Source organism: Crocodylus porosus, unplaced genomic scaffold, assembly GCF_001723895.1.
Source record: "Crocodylus porosus isolate Cpor-Errol unplaced genomic scaffold, CroPor_comp1, whole genome shotgun sequence".
NCBI classification, from domain to species: Eukaryota; Metazoa; Chordata; order Crocodylia; family Crocodylidae; genus Crocodylus; species Crocodylus porosus.
This window is the reverse complement of record NW_017728943.1, coordinates 52,667,085-52,680,005: the sequence shown is the minus strand read 5'-3', so window position 1 is coordinate 52,680,005 and position 12,921 is coordinate 52,667,085. Positions and strand designations below refer to the sequence as shown.

General features: G+C 44.0%; 2 long non-coding RNA genes across 2 annotated transcripts in view; one reads left to right on the top strand and one right to left on the bottom strand.

Moving 5' to 3' along the window:
• Positions 1-1,820, bottom strand: part of LOC109319211 — a 24,023-nt gene extending 22,203 nt beyond the window's left edge. The window contains exon 1 of the long non-coding RNA XR_002103413.1: positions 1,808-1,820. This is a non-coding gene — a long non-coding RNA (uncharacterized LOC109319211). The remainder of the gene's footprint in view (positions 1-1,807) is intronic.
• LOC109319210 lies at positions 952-12,894 on the top strand. The gene is made up of 3 exons (XR_002103412.1): positions 952-962; positions 7,329-7,332; positions 12,774-12,894. It is a non-coding gene; the product is annotated as an uncharacterized LOC109319210 (long non-coding RNA).
• The last annotated feature ends 27 nt before the right edge of the window (positions 12,895-12,921 follow it).

Here is a 12,921-nt window from a genome sequence, read left to right as displayed (position 1 = left end):
CCCACCCCTGTGTGCTTGGATTGGTCCCCAGGGGCCTGGCACCACCCCCTCCCACCTCAGCATCCTGAGATTCAGTCCCAGGGGCCTGGTGCCATCTCCTCCTGCCAGGATTGGTCCCGGGAGGCCTGGCACTGCCCCGTCCCACCCTATAACACCACAATTGGGTCCTGGGGGCCTGGCTGCATTTCTGCCTGGCTCTCTGTGATGGGATTGGGTATGTGATTCAGTGTACAATCCCTGGGACTCCCCCAGGGTCTGGAAATTTGGAGGTGGGCATGTGGTGCCACTGTTCTCCCACCTCCAAATTTCCAAACACACCAGACCTGGCCTGTGGGTCAGAGGTTGAGCATGCATGAGTTAAAGTACTGAGTTTTCAAGATTTCAGAATGGATGTTGGTTTAAGAGATGGGCTAAAAAACAGCGTTCCTAATTTAGCATATTGGGTTTGAAATGAACACCAAATAATTAAACACTTCTCAAGTGGTTACATCTACAAAGCACCGTGCAATAATTAACCATTTACCGAAGGGCAAAAAAGTTTGGCTGGATTTTGGGTCATACATACTTACATTGGAAAGACCATAGAATTCAAACAAACAAATAATAAAGCCACCAAAAATGTTCATCTAAGCCAGACCTTCAAAAAGAACATAAACATCGGGATGCCAACAAATGTGAAGCATAAGTGGCCCAAACAATTTACAAAATCTGGTTTAGCTTAGTCCAGAAATGTAAACATATAACTCCTGGAGCTCCCAGAGGAGCTGGAATTTGGGGGCAAGGCAAACAGGGGTGGGGTCTGCCACCAAATTTCCTGCTAGAGAGTCCCAATGGGCATGCATGTCATTGATGGAGGGGAGGGAACAACAGCTGTGTTAGCCTCCACCACCGCTGCCATTCACCCTCCAATATCTGCTTGCCCCACCGCTGCCACTGGGCCTAGATACAGTTCAGGGGCACAGGTGAGTTCGATACCCCTAATCTAGTCTCCTTTTATGGCAAAACAATATGGCAATAGCCTGTAAGTGAGAACATGTAGGAAGCAGTCCTGGAGTCCAATATTGCAGTATGCAGAGCCCTATAGTTTTCAGGGGGAATCATGGGATACAATTGTTTGGCTGCAGGTTCCAGGACTAGGGTTCTAACACTGTATTACAGAGATGCTGGGTTTGTAGCCTTGGCCACTGATCAAGTCTTTCAGCCTCCGTGTACCTCAGTTTCCCTATTGATAATGATATCAGCATCCATTCATGAAGCACTTCAAGATCTACAGAGCCGTAAGATTAACAGTGCTTTTTTTCATCTTAAAAGCCCACTTGAGTCATCAGTTTAGGTTGATATGTCAAATGCACCCATGAATTTTCAAAATGTATACCACTTTTGAAGTATCCACTTCTTTAGAAAAGGATAAAGGCAGCAGGTTTCATACAGAACTGGATCCTTACCTATTTAAGGATTGTTGACCTTAACCTTCTTCAGAGATGAGACAAAAGGTCATACAAAAATCTTTCAAATGTGACTTACAGCTAATTTCTCAACATTTTAATCTCAAAAGCTGCCTCTTGTCTTTCCCAAATATAACTATAAATAGTCTTTTCTGTCCACAGGCCAGGTATACAAAATCTGAAGCAGAAATGGCTATTCTTGATAATTTGGGGGACCTTAGATTATGCAAAGGGGATCATAGTTTCTTCATAGTCAGAAATATTTTTTAAATGACATATGGTGGGAAGGGTGGCATATGATCCCATTTTTTAACTGCAGAATGAACCCATGCAATAGAAGACAAGGCAGCCATTTGATTCACCACATCTTTACTTAATCAACATTGATTTTACATGACACTTCAGTCAGGAGGCAAGCCCTTAAGTGCCCCAAGAGTTTTGGTGTTGATTTGAAGTGTGGCCTCCTTGCTGATTTTTAACCCTCTGCATGTATTATAAAATGAACAGCCAGCTGCACTGTTCTGAAACATGACTTGGAGCAGAGCGCTGAAGCCCTTACATGTAACCACTTCTGAGGTACCAAACACTCCCATATTTCATTGCTCAGCACCTTTGAAAATCAGGTACTATAGTTACAAACACTTTGTAAAGGCAGATAGACAAAAAATAAAACACATTCTTCTGGCTGTGATTTCATTCCAGTTCTTTCCGTTCTGATTTGCTTCATGCCTGTTTGTCTGTAAAACAAAAGCCATATTTGCTGATGAAAAATGCTTTCTTTTTAAAGAAAGTATGCACTTTATTAATAGACTCACAATAAGGAAACAATACCCATGCATCCTGATAACATCCTATACATTCCCCATACCATTCCACACACAGTCACGTTGCTCAGTGCCAGTTTTTAAAGGCATTGCTGGAAGGCTTGTCTTCAATTAGAGAAATAGACATGATACATGTAATGACCAAAAGAAAACCAAAAGAGGGGAAATCAAATTCTCCCAAGGAAACTGATGTTAGCTTCAGGATTTCAGAAGGTTTATAATGACAAGTAGTGAATAAAAAGCAATGTCCTCTGAAATGTTGTATGGTAGGTAAGTAGCACTAGAGGGCACTATAGTAATTTCCAAAACTGTTATTGGTCAAACCTAGAAGGCAGACTCAGATCTAGTTACATGTGGCAGTGCCATTACTCACTGTTGTCTGAGAGTTCACATGGAGATTCATCACAATGTAAACCCATCTGAGAAACATAGCCATTTCTTCAGAGATTACAATATAACCTGTCAAAGTTGAGTTAGGGATTCTTCAATAGGCCAGTTCTGGAACACAGTGTCTGAGTTTATCTCGGTGGCTTTCATTTCATAGATTTAAGACATACTGAAAGAGCAGTTGCAAAAGTCATTATAATCCATTCCACTCAGGCTAAAAATATTCATGAATGTTGTTATCGAACAGGTATAGAAACTAAATCAACAATCTAGATTATCTTTCCTCAAACTGCAAAAGCGAATAGATTATACTATGAATAATGGCCAACATTTTCAAATGTGGATGCCTAAAATGAGGTACCTCAATCCATACCCACGTGCCTCAATATCAATATGTAAGTGCTTAATTTTCAAAGAAACTAAAGAAACTCTGTTCCCATTGACATAAATATAGTCTCACCAGTATAAATTAGATGAGAATTTGGCAGAATAATCATAAATCAGGTCACAGTTATAAGACTGGAAAAGAAACAACTTTATCATATGGTAGGGGGCCAGAGGGAAATATGAAGAATTTGGAGTCTAGTAATTGAATGTCTTGATGGAATACTGTGGTCTCTGATTTGTGTGACCCCAAGATATGCTTGCTTAATGACTTTTTTGAAATGGGATTAAATTGTTTGCAGGATAAATTTGTTGAAATAGCTTTATCCATTGCTGTACTTTACATGACCTTGCATTGAATCAAAGAATCAGCTCCAAGCTTCAAGGAATAAAAAAAAATGCAAATAGGAACATACTTTCAGTCAGTAGTACTTTAAAAAGTATTGTCACAAACCCCCCACATCCAAGTGCACATGTCTTCATATGCTGGTCAAGCTAGGAACAGGTGTTTATCCCTGGATAAGTTGTGCCTGTGTTTGTCCTGGAAGCAAAATATCCCAGGTTTGGTGTGTACACATATCACCCTTTAATCAGGGTTTAATGAGAGGCTGAATGCAGTGCTGCTTTTCTCTCATTGATTCAATAATGCAATCCTGGGGTGACTATTCAGACATACTTGGCAATATCCTGAGATAAACTGTTAGTACATTTTATCCAGTAATTTTGTTTTCAGATTTATGCCGGGACAATGGACATGCGTGTCTGAATGATTCAACTTTGTCTTGGGATACAATGATTTATCCTAGAATAAATACAGCATCCATTTGCAGCCTCAAGGTCAAATGCATAGTCAGATACCTGCATGCTTGTGAAGACTGGGTACATACAGATGTAGTAAGCATGGACATTTTTAAACATGCTCCAGAGGGGGAGGGAAAAGCACTTTAATTAGAGTGGCTCCAAGAGTGGTGGCTGCCTTTTTAATATTCTTCCCCCACCCCAACGGTTACCTACCATCAGACACAGTTATCTAAATCAGTGGTGCTCCACTTAACGGCCCATGAGGATTGGCAACAGGAAGCTAAACCCAGTGCGTCCCCTTCCCTAGCCTGCACTATGCTACGGATCCTCTACACAGCTCTCCCTGTTCTCCCTCTCATCCCTCCCCTATGACTGTCTCTGTTTACCAGAGGTCAGTTTTCTTCTTCTCTCCCTCCCCTCCCTCTGACATTGGCAGCCACCTCCTTCCCTCTGGTCTCCTTCCCTTTGCTGGAGGGGAGAGATGGCCTGCAGTGCAGCTGGGTCACAGGCAGCTGGCCCGCCACTAAAAGATTGAGCTCCACTGAATTAAATCATCCTAATAGTAATAGACAATGACCAGTTGTCTCTGCCAGTTCTCTAAATAAGATATTTTTATGCCTGATTTTAGGAATTTTGCAGAAGAGTCATGTTTTATGGTGGCATTTCAATAATTCCATTGTATTTAATTAAATACATGCTGAGAATGAGTCAAAAGATTGTATATATTTGTTTGTTTTTACAATATATTAATTGCTAAAATTAACTGGCTTGTGCACCAAATCTGAGTCCAGAAATTTGAGGAGGGCAGGTTTATAAAAATTGTTAAGGCAGTGTTTTTTTAAAAGAAACACTTAACTGTAGATGATTAATAGGTACCATTCTGGTTACACTATTTTTTTGCATACCTGAAAATTACATTTGCCTTTCATTGTGCTCTGAAGTTCAGATCCTTAATGGTATTTAGGCACCTACTCCCACTGTAATCAATGGGAATTCAGCATCTTAATACTTTTGAGGATCTGTGCCTTTGTTTCTTAGGCATTTATAGGCATGTCTACACATGCTATTAATACACTGTAAGCTTACTGTGCAGTAACTTTTCCCATGCAGGGTATCTAAACATGCACCCATTGGAAGCAAATTTGCTCCCAAGGGGAGCAGTTCAGTGCAGGGCTACTCCAGCCCTGTTGTGCCCCCCTATAGGCTCTAGGCTCCCCTGGGTACCAGCCCCAGGCTGGCAGGGGGCACCAGAGTCAGGGGATGGCACATGGTCTCTGGAGGCGGGTGGGGGAAGCTGTCCTGCCTCCAGCAGCTGGGGAAGGGGACATTTTCCCAGCCCTGTGGCCAGATTTGTAGATTGGGGTATGGGGCTGGGAAAATGTCCCCTTCCCCAGGTGCTGCTTTCCAGCTCCATGTCCTGATTGGGGCTGCTGCTTTTCAGCCCCCCAAAAATGGTTGGGGCATGGGGCTGGGAAGCAGCTGCCTGGGGGAAAGCCCATCCCCTGCTTTCTGAACTGACCAGGAGCAATTTGCTCCTGGTCAGCAGTCTATACATGAGCTACTGGGTAGTAGTTACTCCAAGTTAATCTACTACCTGTATATACGGGTAGTATGCAACCCCACAGTAGACCAGTCTACTGCACAGTAAATGCTGTGCACATGTAGACAGTGACACTTTACTCGGCACTAGATTAGTCCACTGTGCAGTAAAGTATCTTGTGTAGGCACATCCTGTGTGAGTTAAATGAGAGATCCATATTACTGTTTAAGTATCACAAAGTGAGTATTATTCCATTCATGTCATCATATGGACCTTAGGGGCCTTTGTAGATATAAAAGTTTAATAATGCTGTCACTTACTACCAACCCTGTGGGATCAATGGTATTACTCAGAATTATAAGTGGCATTAAGAAGCAGCTATTTAGAAGATTTTGTCACATATGCCTTGCTCCTCCTGTTTGCCAGTGGTCAGACCCACTACTGATTTCAACAGGTATTCCATGCAGAAACAGGATAAAATGTGCACTATGTTAAATTAGCCTCAAACATCAAGAGTCAAACTACATATGTGGATGTAAAATTAACCACCCCCTCCACCCCTTTGCTCTTTGCCTCTGTGACGCTCAGATTGTGGGAAGGAGGAGAGGATGACAAGCAAGATCATTTTAAACTGGTTCCTGTAGTCATGAGACACAGCACTTTGAAGCAAGCCCAGATGATTTCCATGTGCTTCTGACCACATCCTGAAAGACTGTTTCCCAGTGCCTGTAATTGCAATAAGGATTCAGTAAAGATTCTTGTAAATTGTTCTGTCATTGTTTGATACTTTGAGGTGGGGGCATTTACCAGAAATAACCTGGAGCTTCTTTTTCCCTCAAAATTGGGATTAAAAAATTATGCCTTGATGCTAGCTTTTTCAGAGATGTACTTATCAGGCTCATCAAGTCTTCTTTGGTCTTTTGTGTAAACCTCTGGGCAGGGCAAGAGCCAGAGAGGGTGCAGTGATGTGGTCACACTCACCTTTCAGTAGATGCTCATGGTTATTTTAAAATTGCAAATTCTTACTATTTTATTATGATAATAAATATTTTTGCTGAAGCTCAATGGCTAGAACCAAGAGATCACCTGAGAATCTCATCTCTCATTTTCTAAAAAAGGTAATTTTTTAACTCTTAACTCTGGAGAAAAGCTGGAAAACATGATATGAGTTTATCCTAAAGGTTCAAAACCCAGAAAGAATTCAAACAATTTTAAAAACTAACCATCTTAAAGCCAATGTAATGATTGGTGTTAGCAACTATATTCTGGTTTGTGACTGATACAATTTTATCTTGATTGGAGTTTTCTAAAATAGTAGCCCCTGGAGTTTATTCTTTACTGAATCCTGCCACATCACAGGCTACATTCACCTTTTATAACCCTGACACAAGTTATATGGCTAGGGCCCAGATTTGCAAAAACATTCTCTTAGCACTGCTCATGCCTTCACCATTGTGGAATGGCTGCTAAGAAATAGATCTGATCCTAATTTTAAAAACTTACTTTGTCAGTAGCAGGGGACATCCCTCTTACATAAGTGGATGCTAGTGAAAAGTAGGCCTGTGCGAGTCAGCAGTGATCTGATCTGGCTTCGGATCCGGCTGCTTCGGATGGCTGCAGTCCGATTCAGAGCTCCAGACCGGGTTTCTGCCTCGATCCGACCGAAGCTTCGGAGCTGCCTCGGAGATCCAGCCATAGGGTATAATGAGGGAATCAATTAAATATCTATAACTTTGTTGGTTTTTGTCCAATTTGAATTAAACTTAGCTGAGAACATGAAACCTGCCAAGTTTCAAGAAGATCGGTGCAGGGGTTTGGGGGTGAACTGTACTCCAAATTCTTGAAAGTCATACTCATGTCATGGCTCTGTGTCACACCACAAGGGGATCAAAACTGAAGGAGTGGTAGCTCTTGCTGAGGCCGCAAAGCCTGCCAAGTTTGAAGGAGATTGGTGCAGGGGTTTGGGGGGAACTGCACCTCAAGCTACGGACAAGCAAAACTCATGACATGGGTGACCCTATGTGTTAAGGTGCAGCAGGGTGACAGCTGCAGGGATGGTGGCCCCTGCTGCAACGCCTGCCAGCTGTTGAGGAGATTGGTGCAGGGGGGTCCTGGGACCCTGCACCCCGAGCTGCTGACAGGCAAAACTGGTGCCAAGCCTGTGTCTGTCCTGGGGCAGTTGATTGTCTGTCTTGAGTCTTTCCTCTCCTTAGCCTGGTTTTGTAGGTGCCAATTGATGCTCCTTAAGTCTTATATAGTAGCTAGGTCCTGTTTATTGAGCTGGTCCCTGAGTCCCTGGTCCCTGAGTGAATCATGATTGATTAATTAGTAACTGGGAACACAGCAGCTCCCGCTCCCTGCCCCAAGACAGACACAGTCAGTCCCACAGCACCCATGGCACCAGTTTTGCCTGTCCACAGCTTGAGGGGCAGTTCCCCCAAATCTCTGCACTGATCTTCTTGAAACTTGGCAGGCTTTGTGGCATCAACAAGAGCTACCACCCCTGCAGTTTTGACCCCCCCCCCCCATGTTGTAACACAGACATGACAGGAGTTTTGCTTTCAAGAATTTGGGGAACAGTTGGCCCAAAACCCCTGCACTGATCTTCTTGAAACTTGGCAGGCTTCATGGACTCAGCACAGGCTACCACTCCTGCAGTTTTCACCATGTCTAGATGTGACATGAGTTTTGCTTTCAAGAATTTGGGGTGCTGTTTTCCCCCAACCCTCTGTACCAATCTTCTTGAAACTTGGCAAGATTCATCCTCTCTGCAGAGTCTACCACCCCTGAAAAGTTTCATCCAAATCGGACAAAAAATAACAAAGTTATAGGTATTTTAATGTTTCCCCATTATACCCTATGGCCAGATCTCAGAGGCAGCTCTGAACCGCTTCGGGAAGCCTGTTGAGGCTAGCACTTTGACCCAGATGTGCCGCTTTGGACCCAAAGCGTCAGAAGCTTCTCTGGATCCGAAGCTCTGTCCAAAGCCTCGCACAGCCCTAGTGGAAAGGTATGTATTGTGTATTCTACCCATTTTATAAGATGAGTGATTCCCCACTAGAGTCAGCATTAAGAAAATCAATGGGGGATTACTCAAGGGGTTTCCAAGAAACTGTGGGATTGAAAGCAGATATACTATATCACAGCCTGCTGTTTTCACTGGAAGTCTAGAGTGATGCCATCAAGGATAGAATACTACTAAGCTCTGATCAGGTACAAAGGCAGTGGCAAACAGGTGCCAGGTTGGGAGAAGTTTCCCATGTGGAATATGTGCTGTTTTCTCGGTATTCTAAAAGGGTTTGATTTGATGAAAGCCTTCAATGGTCAACAGACAGGGCTTTTTACTGTTTTGAAGAAACTGGTTGTTCCCTTCCGCACCTCACCTCCCCCAAACTGTGGAACCTCATTCGCTCACTACATCAAGGTGTGAAGGCAACTGTAATGTATAGAAACAAAGAATCAAGGCCGTTGACAACAACAACAATGGGTGTATGGCTTAGCCTCTGTGCTCTTTAACATCTGTTTTTTGTTCCTGCTTCTTCATGCATTCAAGGACAGCAAAGATGATGTTTATTGTTGAACCAGACTGGATGGAGGCTTGTTTAACACTGCAAGGTTTAGAGAAAAAACCAAGGTGAAAGAACTGGTTCTGAGAGATTTCCTGTTTGTGGATGATGCAGCCCTAGTTGCCCACAGCAAATCTTCTCTGCAAAATCTCTTAGGCAAATTTTCTGCATCATGCAAGAGCTTCAGATTAACAATTAGTCTGAAGAAGACTGTGATCATGTACCAAGGGGTAAATCCCTTGCATCATTGACAGCTTTTGCTACTGAGCTCTATGATAGCAGGAATCTTGACCTTCAGACTGAATTGAGTTAACAGAATCAGAAAAGCAGCTAAGAATTTCAGGCTATTACAGAAACATGCATGGAATAGCAACAAATTATCAACTGAGGTGAAGATGTGAACAAGATTTGTGTGTTTTCATCCCTGCTTTAAGTTTCAGAAACATGAACTACATATGTGAGGTACATCAGGAGACCTGAAGATCCTGAAAATAAAATGGGAAGACAAAATGCCAAACACATAGGTGCTCCAGTGTGCAGGACTGACACACTTAGGGACCCCTATCAAGAATGCCTCAGCCATGTCAAGAGAATGGGAGGAGATTGTATTCCCAAGCGTATTTTGTACAGCAAATTTTGAGACAGCTTTAGGAAGCAGGGTCACCCCCTATGGAAGTACCATGAGGTGCAAAAATGGTATGAAGTTGTTCAATATCAGTATAGAAAGCTGGAGGAGTGTAAAGAATCCCATCCAATCCGGAGGGAACATCTGGCACTGAGTGCAGCTCAGCATGACGTGGCTTTGATTCAGAGGATGGAAGCAAAGTGAGAAAGAAGGAAGCAGTGTGCTGTAAACTTTGGGCTCCAAGTCAGACAACACGTGGATCTGTGAAACTTGTAACAAGCTGTGTCATTCTCGAACTGGGCTTGTCAGCCACAAGCAGATTCATCAGGCACCTGACTAAAGCTCTTACATGTACACCGTGATCAACAGTTGCCTAACCAAAGAAGGATTCAGTGCAATACCAGTCTTACTAACCGAAGCATTCAAAAATCATGAGTCAAGCCCCACCATAATCAGGTAGATTTTAATCATGAAAGTTTACCAAATAAGAAATTGTGGGTTCTTTATGTTTGGTGTTTGGGGACCTAGAGCACACGTTTAAAGCCTTTCCCAACAACTATGGTAGCTAAAAACTCACATAAAAAAAACAAAAACAAAAGCAAAAAATACCAAACAAAAACCCTGAGAGCTGAGATTCTCATATAATATCAGGAGCTGGACCTGTCATAAAAATATCTGAACGCATTACGTCTGCAATAAAATCAGGAGAACTAGCAACATTATAAGTAGTCTGATAGTGCCAACATAAACCTGATTTATACTGGCTTAAGGGAGATCTGAATCAGGATATTTATATCAGTAAGATTATTTTTCTGCTCATCTCATTTCTTGTTTATTTTTCATTCGTGTATTTCTCCTTCACTCAGCTCACCTATTTTCCTACTTTCTGGAAAAAAATACACTCTTTTATACTTTTTTCTAAGTTAAGCCTATAGAAAGCACAGCAATAGCTATTAACAAAGAGCACTACAAATTATAATCAGGAGTGGAACTCTATTTCCTACTGTGCCTCTAAATGCCAATGTTCTAGCTATCTACCCAGCCACTTTTGGCTCTTGTTTTATGCAAGGGATGCATAAGCATCATTATATAGACTACACACTGGCTGGGCTCATACCTGGCTACGTAGATAAATACCTGAACATAAAACCCACGGGAGAACAAGGATCCTCCACTTCTTTTAGCTGTAATATCTGAGTAGCCAGACTACTTCCTGGCTTCCTGAGTAGCCAGGAAGCTCCTAAGGTCTGGGCCCCCTTTTACCTAGAGTTGGGAGGTTTAAAACTGTGGCCCGCTAACTTATCTCTTGTACTCTTTTCTGATAATAAACTGCTTGCATTTAGTAATGATTGGATAAAATGTGTGGATGATAATCCATTGGGGATGTTTCTGCCTGTAGCAGGGCACTAAGGTGCCTGCTATTGACAACAGTAATATGGGCTCAGCTGCCACTCACCAGGGCAGCACAGGTGTGGGTTGCCGAGACAACCAGTTGGGTCAGCTGACCAGAAGGGGGCAGGGCCTGGCTTATATAAACAGCCTAGGCTGAGACCAGAGCCAGTTCCCCTCTGGTAGCCAAGGAAGGTAGAGTTCTGCTGGAACAAGCAGGGCAGGCATAGCAGAAAAGCCTGATGGCCAAGCAGCATGTGCATGAGGATACTGGGTGGAGGAAACCCTAGTAGGGCTATATATGAAGGTTAGCCAGGTGGCTTGAAATTTGTGTTGGAACACAGGAGTGTGTGTTCTGTTTTGTTGTTGTATTACACTGGAGGATCGGGTAAGGCTGTTGGGGTTGGAGGCCTCATAGGAGCTCCCCAGTAGTGGGGGGGGGTTCCTGGTGCTGGAAAGGGTGCTGCGTTTTGGGGTGTCTTGACCCTGGCCTCAGTGTGGGCAGCATAGGGAGGAGCCCAGTGTGGGTGCAGGCGAGAAGCCCCAGTGGGGTGCAAGACCTGGAAAGGGGGTCTGGAGGCCAGGCATGGCTACAGCTACCTGAGCCTCGATTGTGAGAAGCCCAGGGGGTGTGAGACCTGGGAAAGGGGTCTGGGGGCCAGGCACGGCTATGGCCACCTGACCCTCGATTGCAGGGGTTTGTGAGGCAGGGCCCCAGTGCAGGCTGTGAGAGCCACGGGGAGACGGGCCCCAGTGTGGGCTGTGAGAGCACAGGCAGGCAATGGAGATGAGTCCCACCATCACCCGTGCCCTCACGGGTCCCCAGACTCATGTGGAGCCCAGAGGTGGGAGTGCACCGGGCGACTAGACCAAGCCAAGATGCATCAAGGGACCATACCAGAGAGGGTAGAAAGGCAGCCTCCCCTTTACTATATCAACATCAAAGACATGGCAGGAGAGATAAAGAGGGTGCATTTAAGACTGATTTGGCACAGTAGCAGGGTGCTAGGGGAGTTCACGGCACCCCTAGGTCGCTTCCTGCCACACTGTGCCACTGGAAGCAAAGCTCCAGGTTGAACCCTAGGGCCTGCTCCCTTCCAGGGTGGCACCCATCTCACTGAGCCACATACCCTCTGGCTTCTTTTTTGCTGACCCCACATAGCTGTTTCTCATGGCTGTCCAGGGGACCAATTTCAAAAGGAGAAAGAGAGAAACATGTATGTACAGCACCAGACCTAGAGTGGGGTGCTCATAGGACTGTGCTAGGAAATCAGAGAGCTTCAAGTGTCAAACCCCTTCTCTGTGAGGAGAGCCCAGAATCCAACTTCCCAGGCATTCAGCTAGTGGGCCTAAAATATAGATGGTCTTCTTCAGTCCAAGACTTGCCAATAATGGGTTACTGGCTGTCTACATTTTTGAGGACTTAGATACAGGTACATGTCCACTATAGGCGTGTGTACATAGTTGTGTACATGCAAGCCAGCACGTAGTCTGCTATGTGTGCTCAGCCTGTGCATACACAGATGTTTGTCACATTGCGCAAGTGTAGAATTGCTACTGCCAGTAAGTGGCAAAAATGCTGCTTACACATCTCGGAAGTGGACATTTGGACTCAAAAAGGGAAACAGAATTTCACCACACTATCATAAGAAAAAGTAAGGCAAATCCTTAGCCTTGTTCCAGCTTCCTTGGACTGCTCTGGCAGCAGCACACACAGCTGTAAAGCTAAGTTATCTGACCCTTTGAGGGTCTTACCTTATGGAAGTGAGATGGTATAGAACCAGCAGGGCATCTCTTAGACTACTGTGCTAGGCTTTTATTAGTAAATGTTTAGGATTGGGAATCCAGAAAAAAGATGACAAATCTGACAGGGAAATACAGAGCGCCCGAGCAAGGGACTAACAGTAGAGGGATGGGGGTGAGGAGAGGAATGCAACTAAGTTACAGGAGATACAATGTT